We start from the raw sequence: 16,226 nt of genomic DNA, 5'->3' as shown, positions 1-16,226 counted from the left end.
TACCACTTAATTTCAACTGGATATAAATCATTCAATCGAATACTAAAATATTGAAACAGGCGATTCATTTATTCTTTCACTAAGATATTTTCTTTCGACTCTGTAATTTCATTCAAAGCCTCTGTAGTTTTTTTTATGTTTGACTAAACCTTCAGGGCAAGGTCTAATAAAGGTTTTTATTGTTTTTAAAAAAATCACATTTTAAACACATGTCGAAATTACAAAAAAAAAATCCTCAGATGGATGCAACCTTTTTAGAAAATGTCTCCTTGAAACAGCCCTGAGTACAGATTAATGATTGACCGCATTGATTTTCGACACTGAAGGGTTTTGATTATATGTGCATATGCACACGTGGGAGGGTGTGTGTCTGCGAGTGTGCAGTGCAGATGTGGATCAGGCGAGGGTTAACAGCCAAGGGAAGAACAGGGAATCGCCTGAGGTTATATCAGCAGCCTCCTTTTGCAACAAAACACCTTTAGTGTCACATATCACTGTCGCACAGACACAGAGTCTGTTCGGGATGACATGTACGACTTGGTTCCTTACAAGTCGGAGGATTTTATTTTAGCAGAGGCAACATCCACAGAGTCCCTCATTATACTTCCCCTCTCGATCGGAGGGCGGGGTATTAATTTCCGTTCCACACACACACACACACACACACACACACACACACACACACACACACACACACACACACACACACACACACACACACACACACACACACACACACACACACACACACACACACACACACACACACACACACACACACACACACACACACACACACAAAACTAGGTCATTTTGAAGAAGATCCCATATTTAAATCTCTTTTTATCTGTTACACTGTTAAAATTAGCCTCACCAGCACAAAGTTGGGCATGACTTACGGCAGATAAAAAGCTTTGACAAACATATAAGTGCTTATTCACAGCTGCAGTGTGTGCTCCAGATTTTGCTGCTGCATGCGCTGGGAAAAGACACACAGATCAACCCCACATACATCGACGAGAGCCGGCACCTCTGCTCCAACCACGGTGCGAAAAAGGAGAAGGAAATGAACAATGTGTGTTTCTTTCGTTTCCAAACCACAGGGGAAATCTGTGGGTCCGCCGGTTACTCACTGTCACCGTGGTGGGACACAAATGTGGGTCACGAGGCGTTTTGGCAAAGGCTGTGAAGAACGTCGATGGTGGAGCATTGACTCAGATAAATATGAGGTGAAATGACGGTCTCTGTGTCAGCACAAGTGAGAATCATTCATCGAGGCAGCAACATTTCTATGACAGAACATGTTACTATGTATGCTACTGTAAACACCTGCTTTGATCAAAAACAAACCCTCAACAGAAGCAGCAAGAATACATGAAATGTAACTTCATCCATTTTTATAATAACTAGTGCCGTGTCTGTTCTAAACCTTCCTGTTTGGAATGGGAACAGTTTGTTTGGCCTGTGGTAATACTGGTTGCAGGTTTCTGCCGCAGCGAGCAAAGAATGTGCTGTTGTCGTGATTGAGCGATGATTCCCAGCCTCTGCTGCTACAGAGCTCTGACCGCCTATTTATTCAATTATTTTTGAATGTAACCAAATGGCAACAAATTCAACACTGCAATCTCTTGGGCCCTTAACAATACACATGCCAAGTATGAAGCTGATAAGATGAAAAGTTCTCGAGCCACATGCAGACAGATAGAGAGATTTCTGGAACTGGTATAAAACCTATTTCCAAGATTTTTATCTCCCAACCCACCATCCACTTTCATCAAAGATATGATCCTCTCAAGCTTAGAATCTATGCAGGTTACTATGGTCGAAGGGGAAGCACCCAAGGGAGCATCCAGAGCCGGGGGCCTGGGTCTCTGCGCTGCGATCAGGGAGGTGTAAAAGTGAGGATTAGGGAGGCAGGAAGAAGGAAGAATGAAGCTGTGCAGCTGGGTCCAGAGATCTGTGGAAAACTCCCAACAAAGGCACAGGAAAACTGGGAAGGCCGGGGCAGGTCCTCTGGGACGGTCGCAGGCCCAGCGAGGGGGAGGCCTCCTCACTCCTGACGCGACTGAAGAAAACACAGACTCTTTGTCTTTGGAAATAACGTCAATTTTTCCCCCAAGGTTACAGGGACGCTTCCCCACTGTGCTCATGGTTTGACAACCCAGGAGAATATTGTCATGCAGGAGCGACAAATGATGGGGAAATAAAACATCGGCGAGGAGACAGAAAGTCTGATTCAAACAAGATGAGAGAATAAAAATAAAAAATAACACTGCCGAGTCCCAGAGTGGGAGTACAAACTATGACAGGCTCCAGGAATAAATTACGTCTGATTTGCATTACTTTTCAAGTTTGTTTTTGCCTCCATCTGAGTGAACATGCTTCACAACATATTCGGCTTTAAGGCTTGATGCCTTCACTACTGGGCGTGTTCAACTGGGCAACATAAATGAGAGGCTTTACATCATTTTCCCTGGCACGGGGCATTACGAGCCCTGTCAGCTGGCAAATGGAAGGGAAAGTTGGCACGAGCATGACATAGGCAGGGGCGGTAGAAAAGGAAAGTTTAGAGCAACAGGATCAGGTACTTGCTCAAGTATGGTGCCTGGCTCGATGCCACTTCAATCAGCTCCGACTGACAAACAATAAAACACAGCCCATCAGATTAACGGAAATCTGTTTGTGTAAAAACGGAGGGCGCTTCGAATATATAAAAAGAAGATGCAGCGTCAGCAGGTATTGGTGTCAGAACAGCGCCGGTATTAAAAAGCTTAAATGGTTCAAGTTCAGTCAAAACAAAGGGGCATTCACACGCTGAATAAGATCCACCTCTTCTGAAACAAAAAATCTTTAAAAGACAAGTCACAGAGGAGGCCAAAACACACCCTCATTTCTGGGAAAGCTGCTGGAGTGAGTTTGGTGCATGGTATGTGATGTTGGTGGGACTGCTGAAACTGTCCAGATATAACTGTGTGTGTGTGTGTGTGTGTGTGTGTGTGTGTGTGTGTGTGTGTGTGTGTGTGTGTGTGTGTGTGTGTGTGTGTGTGTGTGTGTGTGTGTGTGTGTGTGTAGCTCCATTCAGGGAGCAGTCAACTTGAGTTTAGCAGTCTGGTACACAATGAGGATCCACAGCCTCTGGGCATGACGACTGACTGTGCCAAAGATAGAGGGTCGGCGGGGGGAAGTGGAGCGGCCCTGGGGTTGGGGGGGTGGGGGGTGTCGGGGGCTATCCTATTTAAAACTGCACTCTCATTGCCACTGCAACGGCGCTGGGATACTGTATCAGTCAGGGTGTTCCTTGAGCTGGTCCTCTGGCCCGACAATGATCTGAGAAGAAGTAAACAGACTCGACACTGTGCTGTCGTTGCAGCGACCGAGGCCTGTGTTGCACACTTTACACTACCGACATCCATGTGGATTAACAACACACAGAAAAAGCATAAACTACCGTGGATGTCTTTTCAGTTACCACCTCTGCCAAGGAGGTTATGTTTTCGTCGCTGTTTGTCTGACTGTTAGCGGGATCACGCAAAAACTACTGGAAGGATTACCACGGAACTTGGTGGAAGGTTTGATTATGCACCAAGGCAATCACGTAGCCCATTGGCTATCATCTGACAACAAATTAGCCTCTGGGGGCAACGGCCAACATTTTTGGGCTACAGTGGATATCTGGGTCAATATCTGGGTCATGTTCTTCCTGTCACTGTACACTGTTTACAGTTCGACTAGTTTATTTTTATCATACGAGTCGAACGTTTCTCCACACAAACCACAAATGGTAATACTTTTTTCAGCTAATCTCTATTAACGGCTGCATATGAATGCAGATAAATCTAAAAAGCAAATTGCTGATGCAATTCAATCAATGAGTTTCACTTCTAATGCTCTCACAGACTGTTTACCTGTGGGCAACTCAAGCCTAAACGTGATTGGCCAAACTCTTGTCCATCACCTACAGATTCTGCATAAGCACATTTTTAAAATCTAGATCTATGAATTGTTCCATCAAGTAGCTTTTGTGTAATGCTGCTAATTAAGAGACAGACAAATGCAGTTGAAAACATAACCTCCTTGACGGATGTTACACCTCGTCTATTTAAGTAGCTCTTTTCATCATTGAGGATGACCTTCCTCCAATGGACAAGCAGGAAAAGGCTCTGGCGTAATAACAGTCATCTGCACACACTAAAGTGCTTTTCAAAGAGCAAGACTGCATTGACTTTTTTACAAGTTGCATTGCTGTAACACAAGCCCGTGTGAGCTTTGAAATAAAATTCCCTGTCAAGGGATTTCACACAGTCAAGACTGTGCAATTGCAACATACCTGACACATACCGTATATTTCTGTCTCGAGGCACCAGGTAGCAGAAAATATTTATTGGGTTATCTGTGGACACGCCCTCTGAGAGCTCTTCGCACTCACAGAGGAAGACCAAAGTTCAAGGAGCCATCACTGCTCATCTGTGAGCGCTGCCGGGCCTTCTGGGAAAAAACACACAGCATTCCCACAGCCCTGAAAATGAGCTTTGCCCTGAGGTTAACCAGCTTCAGACACAGTGTCAGTGAGAAGACAGGCGGTGGGACCAAAAACACTGTGTAACTACCAAACCCAAATTAGATGTTTTCCTCTCCGCTACAGTCTAATGGTGGCTTCAACCAAACAACAGAAAACAATTCGTAGTAAACCCACATTTTCAATTCAGGAGTCACGCCTCCAACATTTCTCCGAACCTGTGCGTCAATGGTTTCTAGTAAATTATGTCAATGCCGCTTCATGTATCGGCGTCTGGCTCATGACAAATGAACTGCTGACTGAGAGAAGGGCAGGGTGGCACGCTGGCAGACGAAGGCCTCGGGAGGCTCAGAGGTAGACCTGAAATAGCCCTGCTGCTGCATTACAGCATTACATCACAGCTGACTTCACCAACATGGCTGCCGCTGCATCATGCCACCGCCGAGATGTCATGGGATGGAAACAACTGGATGCAGCGGCTGTGAGTCACAGACCCAAGCCATCAACAAGGGAAGCACTCTGGGGATCGGTGCAGTACCCAGTGTCCTGCAAGCAGCAATGGGATGATGGTCTGCACAAGCAAACAGCACACATCCTGTATAATTAAAATCAATGCACCACAGCCAATACGTTCTTTGTTGGGGTTTTTTTTGTTTCCTTCCATCACTGACAAGGCACAATGTATCTGCTTACATTCCTTTTGACATATGCACTGCAGAAACCAGAAACACAACTTGGTTTCTGTTTTTCCACAAACACCACATTAGAAGAATGACTGTTCCTGGTCCTGACAACTTAGTCAAAACCGTGACCACATTCAAGTCAAAAAAAAAGTAGGAGCTGAGCGAGTGCCTGCGGGGACGAGATCAGACATCGCCTGTGGGCTTCTTCTCACCACCAGTCCCTCATTAAACCATACCTGACACGCGTTTTTGAGCTAATGTCTCAAACATGTCTTGTTTGAGCTCAGTAGTGGGAGCAGTCGTAGCCAATATATTTAGCAGGAAATCAGGCGTATTGTCTGTAAAGTAGCAGAACGAGTTGGTTAACATGCTTGACCTCTGCTGCCGTGCCCCACATTAACAACTCTTCCCAGGAGACAGGAACTGTGGCGGGTTTCACACAGAGCAGATGTCGGCTGTGATGACAGATCCATGACAGTCTCTGACAAATCTATAATTTAGCTCAATGATACTGAAAGTCATTAAGTGTCTGCTGACACTGGGTTTAAATGTTTATCCTCTTCAATTGAGTAGACCAGCACTTTTAAAAAGCCACAAAAATATAGTTTCAATTTGAGTCAAATGTTAAAGGCTGGATTTATTCAGAGGGACTTTTAAATACAACTTAATGATTCCCTGTGCTTTAATGGTGCAGCCATAAAAAAATAAAGACTTGTGTTTGAATATTTTGCTCATAGTAAGAATCATTTGAGCCGAGTGAAGAGTTGGAATAAACAGATTAGAGGATATGGATTTTTGGTGGTGAAATATGATACGGCATAAGATGTTATGATATTTATATTTACAGTTTACCTATAAAGTTAATTATAAATAAAAAAGAAAAGACAGATGGAACCAAATATTTAGAATTTGATTTACAAAATAGAACATACATGCATTCGTTAGTCTGTAAAATGAAAATGTCATATTGCTGCATATTGGCAAACAAAACAGATACCAATGTGTCTGTTAAAGATCATATCGGCCAATTTTTATTGACCAACTGATAAATAGATTCGTCTCCAAAGCAGATATATAATAAGAATTGATATTCAAACTTGCCTCAGGGGAAATTATGATCCAACAGAATATGAAAAACCATGTAGAATCACCAGATAATCCTAGATGATGGATACCAATATATATTTATACCAATAAGAAATAAGTGTCTTTCAATATTAAAGATAAAATCAAATGCAATTTAATACAGCAGCTACTATTTTACCTAAATATTTAGTATTACTCCTTTAACATATGGTCACAACTAAATTCTTCCTGCTCAGTAAACTTCAAGTGAACAAATTTTTTCGACTCGTGACACAGATGTGTTCTGCTGACGAAACAGCCTGAGGTTATTTAGAGAAGCATGTGCTCAGCACACATGGAACAGCTCAGCCCAGTGACGCTGACAGAGGTCTGTCCAGACCCTGGAGAAAATGACCAACAATCACTGAGAGTGTACACCCGTGTTCTGGAAACAGGCAGATTTCTTCTTCCTGGAAATCTATGGCGGCCTTCTGTGTGAGGACTGCGTCATCTCATCAGCAGAACATCAAATCTACAAAAGAGTGTCCATTCTGGACTTAACAACTGTGTCCTGTTTGTGGATAAATCGTCTTGAAGCGATTAGACGCGCATGTGTGAAATGTCACTGCGGTGCTGATGCACAGTGCTGCGAGCTGTGTGACGTGTGGCGAAGAAATCCAGTGACGAACTCCAGTTACTGAATGTTGATAACTGAGCCACAGAGTAAAAGCCCAGCTCGTTTGAAGGCAACACCATGAAGCACTTGGCCAGACTGACAGACAGACAGACAGATATCGCGCCATGAGTAATGCAGGCATGACTACAGTGCGGCCCCCTCAGCAGCCCCTTACAAAACTTACATACCAGGCAATCACCACAGGCAGGGCCTGGATGGTACACCTGCCTCAGCAGAGCTACTCCCACCTCCAAGCATGATGCACCCACATAAACACACACACACACACACATAATGGGAGTATTCTCCCTGGGGTCCAGTTGGAGAAGATACAGGGGATGAGCATGACCGCCACTATCACACATCACGGCCCTGCTTTATTGGTGTGGTTACATCACCCTGAGCCACGGTCCCCCTGGGTGTGATAAGGTTTCAGGAACACTGGACACACAAACCAGGCCATGTGCTCCTGTGTCCCGTCTGCCAAAATAACTCAGCAGTTTATAATACAGTACGGTTATGGTTTCACTGCAGTCTGCCCAGGTTTCGTAGGAAACTGTATGCGCGTAACCTTTTACCATGTCAACACAACTGTTTAAGATGCGAGCTGCCGTCCCGGAGCTTTTCAAACTTCTGATGAGTCAAACCTACAGATGTTCAGGTGGGCCCCTCCACACGTGATGGAATTTGTGCCCCCTTTGTGACTGATGTGAGTCACTTTGAGTCACCGCCGTGTTGAAGCCACAACTCAGGAGAAAACAAAGATCCTGAGGAGGAAAAAACACGTTCTGTTTCCAAGCAGTCAAACGCTTTTTCATCAATTGTCTCCATGAACTGTGTAACACCTGCATGAATGTAGCCTTCTATTATTATAGAAAGAGGAACCGTGGCATGCTCGTATATGTCACGAACATGAAGAAGATGGTGTTGAGCAGCAGTAGAAGGTTGAAGAGGGAGTAGTTGGAGGATGACTGAGGTCATGGTGTGACATGATTTGTTACATGACTATTCAACAGTCATCTATGTGCATTCCTTCCATCATCATCCTCCCACTACAGGAGATAAGGGAAACACGAAGTCTGGCTCTAATTAAAGTAATCTCCCCCAATATTGGTCGAGTTCAAGTTACATTAAAAAAAAGTAATCTATCCATTCAGCCTGTGTCCCATTTTACACTCATTAGCTCCACTTCAACATAGGCTATTTCACACTTTTTAAAAAGGTGACAGGGCCTGAATGTGTACACCCCATTGAGACCACATGAAATCACCTATAGGAGAACTCCACTACAACTGCACAGCAGCCGATAAATGATGCTCTGCTCACTAAGTTCACTCTGGATCTGGAGGGTTCCCATGTCTGACCAGGAACGATCCAGTCCACCGGTACACACACGGCTCGTTTATCCTCCTCGATCACGACGCGTAAAAAGCGCGTCCTCCGACGCTGCGCCTTCCGTATGGGCGACCGCAGGAGACAGTCACGAAATAACGATCCAACTTACCCTTATTACCAGCAGCTCAGGCGATCCCCAGCAGAGAAACACAGGGAGTGGGAGAAAATAAAAAAATAAATCCGGGTAAACAGATGTGTCTCCAGGCAGTGGATGAGTGGTTTGTCACATCATCCTGACAGCGGCGCAGGAATCAAACGCGCGTCTTCGTTTTCCACCCCGCAGATGTGTAAACTGTGTGTGTGCGTGTGTGTGTCTCTGTGAATGTGTGTTTTTAAAGCCAAGCCCGGTGCCGTGGTGGGTTTGAATCCGGTCACTCAGGAGCGCACCGGCAGCTCAGGCAGTCCGGGAGGATGTGGCCGAAATGTGGGATCTGCCGTCCGGTTCCCTGCCTCCCCGCTGCGGACAGAGCATTCCCACAGCGCTCCATGGATCGACCCGGGGTAAGTTTTTTTTTCCTCCCCTGCCGGTTGTAGCCTAATTCAGTTTGCTGGAGAGTCTGTCAGCCCCGCCCTGGGCTGGAGACGAGAAGGCAAACCCGTCAAGATCACCGACCAATCGGTGCGTACACAGGGCGGCGCTGCTTCTCCCGGTGAGCGGCGGTGACTAAGCGATATTCTGATCCAGACCCAGAGGGGGGTCCTGGGACAGAAACCAGGGTTTAACAAGCTCTGTGATCCACAGTGTTCCACGCCAACGCTGAACCAGGACTGTCCCGTTAGTCTCCACAGGAGACAACGTTAGATTTTAATGTTAGAATAATAATAATGATGATATCATTTAGGATGATTCTTAAATGGGAGGATAAACCAAACACAACCCACGTTTCTTAATACATAAACATATACCAATTTGTGGATGAATTGCTATATAATGTAGATGATTTGTTTCCTGGAACTCCAGAGGTTAAGATCAAATTACGTAAAAAATCAGTCATCAATTGTCACTATATTCACGAATATGGGCCTTATACATGTTTTATGTATATACGAAATTGAAAACCTAACTTCACACAAAGATAATTTCAAAATAAATTGTAGAATAAATGGTATATTTATAATGCTAAATGTACCATTTATGATAAATGGTACATTCCTATTTGGTGATTTTTGCAACTGAATCAAAGTTTGGAGAATATATACTTTTACAAAAGCAGACAACAAAATTCCATTCATTATACATATGTACAGAAAACACTCCACTATTCATCACCTTCACTCACATAAATCAGCCAAGCTTTGAAATTTGACAACCTCCCCTCCCGTCTGCATATTCTCATCAAATAAATTTTGTGTATCGTATTCTCGACTAACTCCTTAAATCCAAGTTTTAGATTTTCTAAAGATCAATGAGCATCAGGATCGGAAATAACCCCCAAAATAATATATCAGTGTACCTACCTGTGTGTCTGAAGCTGAAATCAATAACTGTGCATAAATACAAATTGTCAACAGGAAAATACACACACACACACACACACACACACACACACACACACACACACACACACACACACACACACGAATTGGAGAAAGATTAAAAAATGTCTCCATTTATGGACAAACCGTGCAATGTTGCCACATGACTCAGAGATAATCATGACATCACATGATATCAGTGATCAGCAGGTTAACCGCACATGAACTCTGTGCTCTCACTACGTTCCCGTGAAGTTTATACAGTTCTGCTTTTTTTACTGAGTCAAAGATAGATAGATAGATAAATGGAGCTCTTCTACTGCACCAGGTAACACACTGCTGCTGCTGCTGCTTCTGCTGTGTCTAATGAAAAGACCATTATGATGCATTCCATCATAGTTTCAGTGAAAGTTCAGATGCACCTGGGAATATTCTGCAGGAGAGAGATGGATGTTCAGAAGCCGATGGTTTCTGAGGTGCTGACAAGGGGCACCATGTACACAGCTCTCCTCAGATGAGGTTTCAGGGCACAAGAGGCTCATGTTCCAGGAAAACGTCTCCTTCGTGGTTGCTTTGATGCACTTCTCGATTAAGACACTCTCCCCCGAGCGTGGCAGCCGGTTCTTTTCTGCTATAAAACTAAAGGAAGACATAACATGGTCTCATTTTCATGCTGACAGTGCACATGATTTGTTTGTGTGTCTAGAACAAGGAACCATAAGAGAGGCTGACTACTTTTTTATTCAGTAGATCTAGGAAAAAACCAGAGCAGTACAACTTTTGTAAGCGGTGGAGGGAATTATTGAGATCCTTTATCAAAGTAAAAGCTAAAAGCTACATTCCACATTTTACTTATGTCAAAGTACAGATGTATTAACAGCAAAATACACTTAAAGTATTAAAACTAAAAGTATCAACTATGCATATGGGTGGCCACTCTCAGAATCTTATATCATTCTATATACTCTTATAATATTGGTTTATTCATCCTGGTGTTTAGTTGGGCCAATTTTAATTGTAGTGTATATTCTTGAGCATTTTAATCTGTAAAAATGCATCATATTTATTCAAAATCATGATCTGCAAAATGGGAAATAAATATTTTGTATCTGCTTGTAGTGAAAAATAAAGTAGTGGCTTGGTGGAGGAATAATTCAGATCCTACATGAAAGTAAAAGTACCACAGTAAATATGCATTCAATTACCCATTCATCCATTTTCATTTGAAGGTCGCAGAGGAGACTGGAGCCAATCCTATCTGACATTGGATGAGAGGCAGGATACAGGTTACTTGCGTATTTCAGGGCCGACATACAGAGAAAAAAAAAACATTCACACTTATATTATCACCTATGATGTAGATTTACAATTCAGAGTCTCAAATTAACCTCACCCTCAATCTGCATGTATTTGGACTGTGGGAGGTATCAGGAGAAAACCCACACAGACACAGGGAGAACATGCAAATTCCACACAGAAAGACACTGGCCAAACCAGGATTCAGCCCAGGAACCGTCTCGCTGTGAGGTAACAGTGCAAACCACTACACCAGGTTATGCATAAAGTGGAAATACTCTAGATCTTGTCATCTGTAGGGTCTCTGCATGTTCAGCAACTTAACATCTGTTGCCACAATTTCAACTGAGGTTCTCGTTTTCTCAAGATAGATCCAACATTTCTATTATTCTATAGTGTATATTTTTATGCCTGTGTTTCTGTCCGCAGGAATATTTTTGAACATTTTTAACACCTCCTCCTCACGTCCTCCACAGCTAAATGCCAACAGCAGCTTTCCTCCCTGAGGAGAAATCGAATCATCCTGGTTTTACCAATCACTGCATCACCAAACTAAAATATACAACAGGTCTCACAACAACCTGGTCTTGCGAATGCTTCACAGTGTTTCCCCTCAGCTCGAGTCTCCTCTCCGCCTTGCACCCACAGGTTTCCTCCCTGCCAGCGTGACTGATAGCCACGCCGCAAATCGAGCTGATTCTGAGACACGCTCCTAAATTAGGCATCAGTTAGAATTTAAACTGTAGCAACGAGTTTATCGCTCTTCATCGACCATTTCACGTACACTCAGGTATGTAAAGACCGTTCAGGGGCCTACCAGGGGTCCCTGATTGATATACCACAAAGTGACTGTAATTAATGGTGAAGTGTCCCTCGGGGACTGAGGAAAGTTGAAGCCGGGGCAAAGGCAGCATTGAGGAAGCGACGCAGGGCCTGTAGGAGCACCCAAGGGCCCCAGATTCCCCATCAATCAGATGCAGATAAAAGGGTTGAGTTCAAGGGTAGCTTTTAACCAAAAGGACATTGTCAGATGCTCCATAAGCGGTTTCCTCTCTTTCGACCAAGCAGAGAAGTGGAGGGGAGGCCATTATTTCTGGGTTAAGAGGTTTGTTTTGTTTCCTCATTCATTGGCGACATGGTTTACCACACCTACAGAGGAGGGCAGATACCGTTTAAATGGATGTGTGAGCTTTTAACTCTCAGGCTGCTTTTCTGGGTTAATTGATTTTTTTTTTAAATGTCATTGAGTTTTTTTTTTACGCCTAAAGGAAACACATTTTAATCCTCAAATGGGACGTGTATGCTCCTATAGCTCTGATTGCACAATCAGTTCCTGGGTGTAGAGCTGAAGTTAAAATAGAGTGCATGCTGGTTTTCATTCAGTGATGGAACACATACTGCATGTACATTACTGGCAAAAAGCAACCCACTGTTGCAAAATACCACCGCAGGAAGGAGGCTGTTGAAGAAATGAAAAACGGCAAAAAGGATTTCACTGTGTGGTCGTGTTGAGATTCATAATCCCTTGTTTTTGTGATAAGGCTGGCGAAAATCCTCTCTCCCTGTTTCTCCCCGCCTGCATGACCCGACGGTGGTTTCCTCTCGGAGCCACAGGTGTGGGCAGAGACAAGGCGTCTGTTATCAGAGCAGACAGAGAAAGGTCATGGGACTGGAGATATCAGCACGAGCTCAATCAATACACAAAACAGCTGGAAGGCTGAATGATCTACTAACATGACCCTAAAACTGCCACTGACCCTCTGCACTTTAATATAAAAAACAATCAGAATTGTTTTTAAAATGTAATTGATTTCTGGAAATCCACCTGCGACCCTCCTTCTGTGTCTAGCGACCTCCCAGGAGGTTCTGACCCCTAGTTTGGGAACCACTGCACCAACACATCACTAATTGTCTACAATGCAGAACAAACAGAACAAAAGCATATATGTTGTCTAGATGAACAAAAGGAAAATGGTGTGTCTACACACCAGTGGCTCTTAAAAACACTGTGAGCATGAGATCGCAGGTGTGGAGAAAGAAAACCTTGGTTTCAGCTTGAGCACATCTCAGTTGTGTCGCTGTGTGAACCGGGTCTCGTACATAGTGATCATCCCCCTCCTCCATGTGAGAGCCAGCCACCTGTGCAGCACACACACACCACACCTATATGCAGCAAACAAGAAAAGAGACTCATGAATCATTTATTAATCAATTAATAATTAATCCCAGCAAACACCAAGGATGCAGATGTCTGATAGCTGTAAGAAAAAAGCCTCCCGTGTCTAAGTGAATGATGTTTGTCACAAATAAACAATCATGTGTGTGATTATTTGGCCTTGCTGTTTGCGCTCTATTGAGAACCATTCTATTTTCGGACATGCGGTCCATGGGTGAAAATGAAAATAAGATAATAAGATAAAACTAAAACATTGAGAATTCAGCATTTGACAAGAAGCCTCTGAAAGACCATGTCTACAATCACATGACAGCAGAACTGCCACACCTTGTAATGGAATGAGGTTTGCTTACATGATATAAATATGATAATGTCATGGAATCAACACAACTTCAAAAGTCCGGGTCAGGAGGTTATGTCATCAGTGTTCATTTTGTGTATTTACAACTAGAAACACCAGGGATGTCCTTATTTTTTGTTAATTGTGACTTTTCAAGGGACGTTGGGGGGCCCGGGCAAAGGGGTCCGTGGGCGGAACTACAACAAGATATAAAGAATTTGTATCTTTCTCTAAAGTGCCAATTAACTGAAAAACTGTGTAGCTGTTTTGAGACATGACCTCCGGAAGAACTCCAGAGAATTGGGTCTGGATTTTCTCCAGAGTTTGCTTTTCAAGCATTGACAACGCAGCAGGAGATTCTCTGTTCAGCCGCGTTCACAACAGCAGCAAATCCCCTGCAGGATTCATCACATCGGCTCCTCTAGAGTTTCTGCGGGCTTTAGAGTGCCAGACGGAGAAAGTGAGAAGCTCTGGAGGTTCTCACACACGCCACCACCGCAGAAAAGCTCCGGTGGATCTCCAGAGGTCAGTGCATGTCTGAAATCAGCTTGTGTCTGCACTGACAAACTGGTATCCAGACTATTCAGATCATAAACAACACAGGAAAAAATAGCGATATCATTTTTGGACGGTCCATTTAAGTCACATGTTTGGAACAATATTTTTATACAACCAAAGATAGCAGTGCCAGTCTGTCGCTGTAGTGGAACTATATACAGCACATGGATATATATATATTTATAGCTTAATGTTAAAGCTAAATCAAATTGAAACAAGTCACTGTGGAAATCAAAAACAAATATTAGCTACTTCCTTTCTAAACACAGCACGAAGAGAGGATATCACATGCAGCACACAAACATTTGTTCTTAATATGACTCTCTGACTCATGCTGTAGTAAGATATTTTCAGTCTGCCTGCATTCTGCTCGTCCATCTGCACACAGACGGGTCTTTGGCGTCCCCGCTCAGCGTCACTATCGCTGAGGTGGCCGCAGGAATTGAAAGTGGTCCAGAATGCAACACTGCAGCCAAGCCGTGGTTGCTAAGATTATCTGAGGCAGCGACAATGAAAACTCGCCCCAGCCCAGACTTCACCGTCACCGCTGACAGGCAGTGGAAACACAGTCGGAGAAAACAATGGCCTTCAACAGTCCAGCAGCCGTGGCAAAGTCAACAAGCCATGCGAGGGCTCTTCTACTGAACATGCTCAGCAGATTTCTGTCTGGCTCAGTCATGTCAGTCCAGTTCTTTGTGTCCGTAATTACAGCACCACATTTCTCATGTGTTTCCATTAAAGACAGGAACATTCAGATACCACAGAAAGATAAATTGATCTTATGATCCTTGGAAACAAAACTAAAGTGGTCCAGAAATGAAAAAGAAATTGGAAAGTTTTGCAATTTGTGACATCACAAAAGGAGGTGATAAGATATAGCGCAGAATATGTGCAATGAGACCTGGTAACTAGCTAAGCAAATATTTGGACTAGGAATTTTTATGGAACTTTTTATGTCGATGCAGTGTATCAGCTTACCCCCGGCCCAAGGACGTGTGCCCTTCACCTGTTCCTGCAATGACACACACACGCAAATGCACACATGCACATGCACACACGCACAAATGCACACATGCACACGCGCAAATGCACACATGCACATGCACATGCACATATATACACATACACACACACACACACACACACACCACCTCATGAGTATCTGGCATCTCTCCAATGATTAGACCCCATGCAGGCGGAGAGGCCTCTGTGAGGGGGAATATTTTTAGTAATATTTCTGTCTGTGCTATTATATTTTCTTTCTTATTCATTGAATACAAGTCAGAATATGAAAAACACAAGACGTTTACAGAAATACAAAAATACTGAGCACAATACTTAGTATAACACGTATATAAGCATAGTATTTAGAGTATGAAAACTGCAAAAATGTATGTATTTTATCACTTTTGCATGCAATACGATGTAATACTGATATACAAATATATTTGTATATAATTGTTGATACAAATTTTTTTCCGAAAACAATGATTCCATGCAACCCACAAACCAAGCTCTTATTTACTCCTGTGGACCCTCATGTATAGTCATGTGATGTGCTCTGCAAACATGAAAACCTTATGTGTTCCCTCTGTGTGCAACTCTTTTTGTCTGTAAACTTAATCAAATCATGAATCTTGTTTCAGATTATTACAGACAAAAAAGCTGCAACGCCCCGACACAGCTGCAGAAGAAGACTCCCAGTCAGCCATTAGACAGGGATGTATTTGAAATCATGCTGCAGCTGCAAAAAGCTCAGGACGATCTGGGGAGGAGTACTTAGTCCAACAGGCAGAAAAACAAGGCTGCTGAACATCACAACAAGAGAGGGCCTGGGCTTTGAAAAGAGGGGGCATTGTGCATTCAAGAGTAAAAGCGGCAGCGGGAACAGACAGACCATCAAGCTGTAAATTCAGGTCAAAACATGTGGATAAGGATCTGAAGCCCCTTTACAGTATCAATAGTGAAAAACACATTAGGATAAGAGACAGAATTATAATCCTAAACATCAATGGCTCTTCAATGGCACTTCAATCTTTAACTAA

General features: G+C 43.4%; 1 protein-coding gene across 3 annotated transcripts in view; it reads right to left on the bottom strand.

Moving 5' to 3' along the window:
- The window catches only part of rhbdf1a (rhomboid 5 homolog 1a (Drosophila)), a 29,901-nt gene extending 20,980 nt beyond the window's left edge, over positions 1–8,921 (bottom strand). For 2 of the 3 annotated variants that reach the window (XM_035180129.2, XM_035180130.2), the window contains exon 1: positions 8,445–8,921. The gene's annotated coding sequence lies outside the window, so the exon portion shown is untranslated. The remainder of the gene's footprint in view (positions 1–8,444) is intronic. The other variant, XM_035180131.2, reaches the window with a different exon arrangement.
- Between the last annotated feature and the right edge of the window lie 7,305 nt (positions 8,922–16,226).

This window comes from Hippoglossus stenolepis, chromosome 16 (genome assembly GCF_022539355.2).
Source record: "Hippoglossus stenolepis isolate QCI-W04-F060 chromosome 16, HSTE1.2, whole genome shotgun sequence".
NCBI lineage: Eukaryota > Metazoa > Chordata > Actinopteri > Pleuronectiformes > Pleuronectidae > Hippoglossus > Hippoglossus stenolepis.
Note: the sequence above shows the minus strand (reverse complement) of the source record. Positions and strands in the feature narration are given on the sequence as shown.